Genomic DNA, 4,046 nt, shown 5'->3' on the forward strand with positions numbered 1-4,046 from the left:
AATTTGTTGTATGAGATGATCATGTTTTGTAACCGAGTTATCGGCAACTGGCAGGAGCCATATGGTTGTCGCTATATTGTATGAGATGCAATCACCATGTAATAGTTTTACTTTATCACTAAGCGGTAGCGATAGTCGTAAAAGAAATTAGTTGGCGAGACGACAACGATACTACGATGGAGATCAAGGTGTCGCGCCGGTGACGATGGTGATCATGACGGTGCTTCAGAGATGGAGATCACAAGCACGGTGCTTCGGAGATGGAGATCACAAGCACAAGATGATGATGGCCATATCATATCACTTATATTGATTGCATGTGATGTTAATCCTTTATGCATATTATCTTGCTTTGATTGACGGTAGCATTATAAGATGATCTAACACTAAAATTTCAAGATAAAAGTGTTCTCCCTGAGTATGCACCATTGCGAAAGTTCTTCGTGCTGAGACACCACGTGTTAATCGGGTGTGATAGGCTCTACGTTCAAATACAACGGGTGCAAAACAGTTGCACACGCGGAATACTCAGGTTAAACTTGACGAGCCTAGCATATACAGATATGGCCTCAGAACACAAAGACCGAAAGGTCGAGCGTGAATCATATAGTAGATATGATCAACATAGTGATGTTCACCATTGAAACTACTCCATCTCACGTGTTAATCCGACATGGTTTAGTTGCTTTGGATCACGTAATCACTTAGATGATTAGAGGGATGTCTATCTAAGTGGGAGTTCTTAAGTAATATGATTAATTGAACTTAAATTTATCATGAACTTAGTACCTGATAGTATCTTGCTTGTCTATGTTAATTGTAGATAAATGGCCCGTGTTGTTGTTCCGTTGAATTTTAATGCGTTCCTTGAGAAAGCTAAGTTGAAAGATGATGGTAGCAATTACACGGACTGGGTCCGTAACTTGAGGATTATCCTCATTGCTGCACAGAAGAATTACGTCCTAGAAGCACCGCTAGGTGCCAGGCCTCCTGCAAGAGCGACGCCAGAAGTTATGAACGTCTGGTAGAGCAAAGCTGATGACTACTCAATAGTTCAGTGTGCCATGCTTTACACCTTAGAACCGGGTCTTCAACGACGTTTTGAACATCATGGAGCATATGAGATGTTCCAGGAGTTGAAGTTAATATTTCAAGCAAATGCCCGGAATTAGAGATATGAAGTCTCCAATAAGTTCTATAGCTGCAAGATGGAAGAGAATAGTTCTGTCAGTGAGCATATACTCAGAATGTCTGGGTATAATAATCACTTGATTCAACTGGGAGTTCAACTTCCGGATGATTGCGTCATTGACAGAATTCTTCAATCACTGCCACCAAGCTACAAGAGCTTCGTGATGAACTATAACATGCAAGGGATGGATAAGACAATTCCCGAGCTCTTCGCAATGCTAAAGGCAGCGGAGGTAGAAATCAAAAAAGGAGCATCAAGTGTTGATGGTCAGTAAAACCACTAGTTTCAAGAAAAAGGGCAAAGGGAAGAAGAAAGGGAACTTCAAGAAGAACAGCAAGCAAGTTGTTGTTCAGGAGAAGAAATCCAAGTCTGGACCTAAGCCTGAAACTGAGTAATTCTACTGTAAGCAGACTGGTCACTGGAAGCGGAACTGCACCAAGTATTTGGCGGATAAGAAGGATGGCAAGGTTAACAAAGGTATATGTGATATACATGTTATTGATGTGTACCTTACTAATACTCGCAGTAGCACCTGGGTATTTGATACTGGTTCTGTTACTAATATTTGCAACTCGAAACAGGGGCTACGGATTATGCGAAGATTGGCTAAGGACGAGGTGACGATGCGCGTGGGAAATGGTTCCAAAGTCGATGTGATCGCCGTCGGCACGCTACCTCTACATCTACCTTCGGGATTAGTTTTAGACCTAAATAATTGTTATTTGGTGCCAGCGTTGAGCATGAACATTATATCTGGATCTTGTTTAATGCGAGACGGTTATTCATTTAAATCAGAGAATAATGGTTGTTCTATTTATATGAATAATATCTTTTATGGTCATGCACCCTTGAAGAGTGGTATATTTTTAATGAATCTCGATAGTAGTGATACACATATTCATAATGTCGAAGCCAAAAGATGCAGAGTTAATAATGACAGTGCAACTTATTTGTGGCACCGCCGTTTGGGTCATATCGGTGTAAAGCGCATGAAGAAACTCCATACTGATGGAATTTTGGAATCACTTGATTTTGAATCACTTGGTACTTGCGAACCGTGCCTCATGGGCAAGATGACCAAAACACCGTTCTCCGGAACTATGGAGAGAGCAACAGATTTGTTGGAAATCATACATACAAATGTATGTGGTCCGATGAATATTGAGGCTCGTGGCGGATATCGTTATTTTCTCACCTTCACAGATGATTTGAGCAGATATGGGTATATCTACTTAATGAAACATAAGTCTGAAACATTTGAAAAGTTCAAAGAATTTCAGAGTGAAGTTGAAAATCATCGTAAGAAGAAAATAAAATTCCTACGATCTGATCGTGGAGGAGAATATTTGAGTTACGAGTTTGGCCTACATTTGAAACAATGCGGAATAGTTTCGCAACTCACGCCACGCGGAACACCACAGCGTAATGGTGTGTCCGAATGTCGTAATCGTAGTTTATTAGATATGGTGCGATCTATGATGTCTCTTACTGATTTACCGCTATCATTTTGGGGTTATGCTTTAGAGACGGCTGCATTCACTCTAAATAGGACACCATCAAAATCCGTTGAGACGACGCCTTATGAACTATGGTTTGGCAAGAAACCAAAGTTGTCGTATCTTAAAGTTTGGGGTTGCGATGCTTATGTGAAGAAACTTCAACCTGATAAGCTCGAACCTAAATTGGAGAAATGTGTCTTCATAGGATACCCAAAAGAGACTGCTGGGTATACCTTCTATCACAGATCCGAAGGCAAGATATTCGTTGCTAGGAATGGATCCTTTCTAGAGAAGGAGTTTCTCTCGAAAGATGTGAGTGGGAGGAAAGTAGAACTTGATGAGGTAACTGTACCTGCTCCCTTATTGGAAAGTAGATCATCGCAGAAATCAGTTTCTGCGACACCTACACCAAGTAGTGAGGAAGTTAATGATAATGATCATGAAACTTCAGATCAAGTTATTACTGAACCTCGTAGGTCAACTAGATCAAGATCCGCACCAGAGTGGTACGGTAATCCTGTTCTGGAGGTCATGTTACTAGACCATGACGAACCTACGAACTATGAAGAAGCGATGGTGAGCCCAGATTCCGCAAAATGGCTTGAAGCCATGAAATCCGAGATGGGATCCATGTATGAGAACAAAGTATGGACTTTGGTTGACTTGCCCGATGGTCGGCAAGACATTGAAAACAAATGGATCTTCAAGAAGAAGACTGACGCTGATGGTAATGTTACTGTCTATAAAGCTCGACTTGTTGCGAAAGGTTTTCGACAAGTTCAAGGAATTGACTACGATGAGACCTTCTCACCCGTAGCGAATCTTAAGTCTGTCCGAATCATGTTAGCGATTGCCGCATTTTATGATTATGAAATTTGGCAAATGGATGTCAAAACTACATTCCTGAATGGATTTCTGGAAGAAGAGTTGTATATGATGCAACCGGAAGGTTTTGTCGATCCAAAGGGAGCTAACAAAGTGTGCAAGCTCCAGCGATTCATTTATGGACTGGTGCAAGCCTCTCGGAGTTGGAATAAACGCTTTGATAAGTGTGATCAAAGCATTTGGTTTTATACAGACTCTTGGAGAAGCCTGTATTTACAAGAAAGTGAGTGGGAGCTCGAGCATTTCTGATATTATATGTGGATGACATATTATTGATTGGAAATGATATAGAATTTCTGGATAGCATAAAGGGATACTTGAATAAAAGTTTTTCAATGAAAGACCTCGGTGAAGCTGCATATATATTAGGCATTAAGATCTATAGAGATAGATCAAGACGCTTAATTGGACTTTCACAAAGCACATACCTTGACAAAGTTTTGAAGAAGTTCAAAATGGATCAAGCAAAG

The sequence above is a fragment of the Aegilops tauschii genome, chromosome 7, assembly GCF_002575655.3.
Source record: "Aegilops tauschii subsp. strangulata cultivar AL8/78 chromosome 7, Aet v6.0, whole genome shotgun sequence".
In the NCBI taxonomy this organism is placed as follows: Eukaryota; Viridiplantae; Streptophyta; class Magnoliopsida; order Poales; family Poaceae; genus Aegilops; species Aegilops tauschii.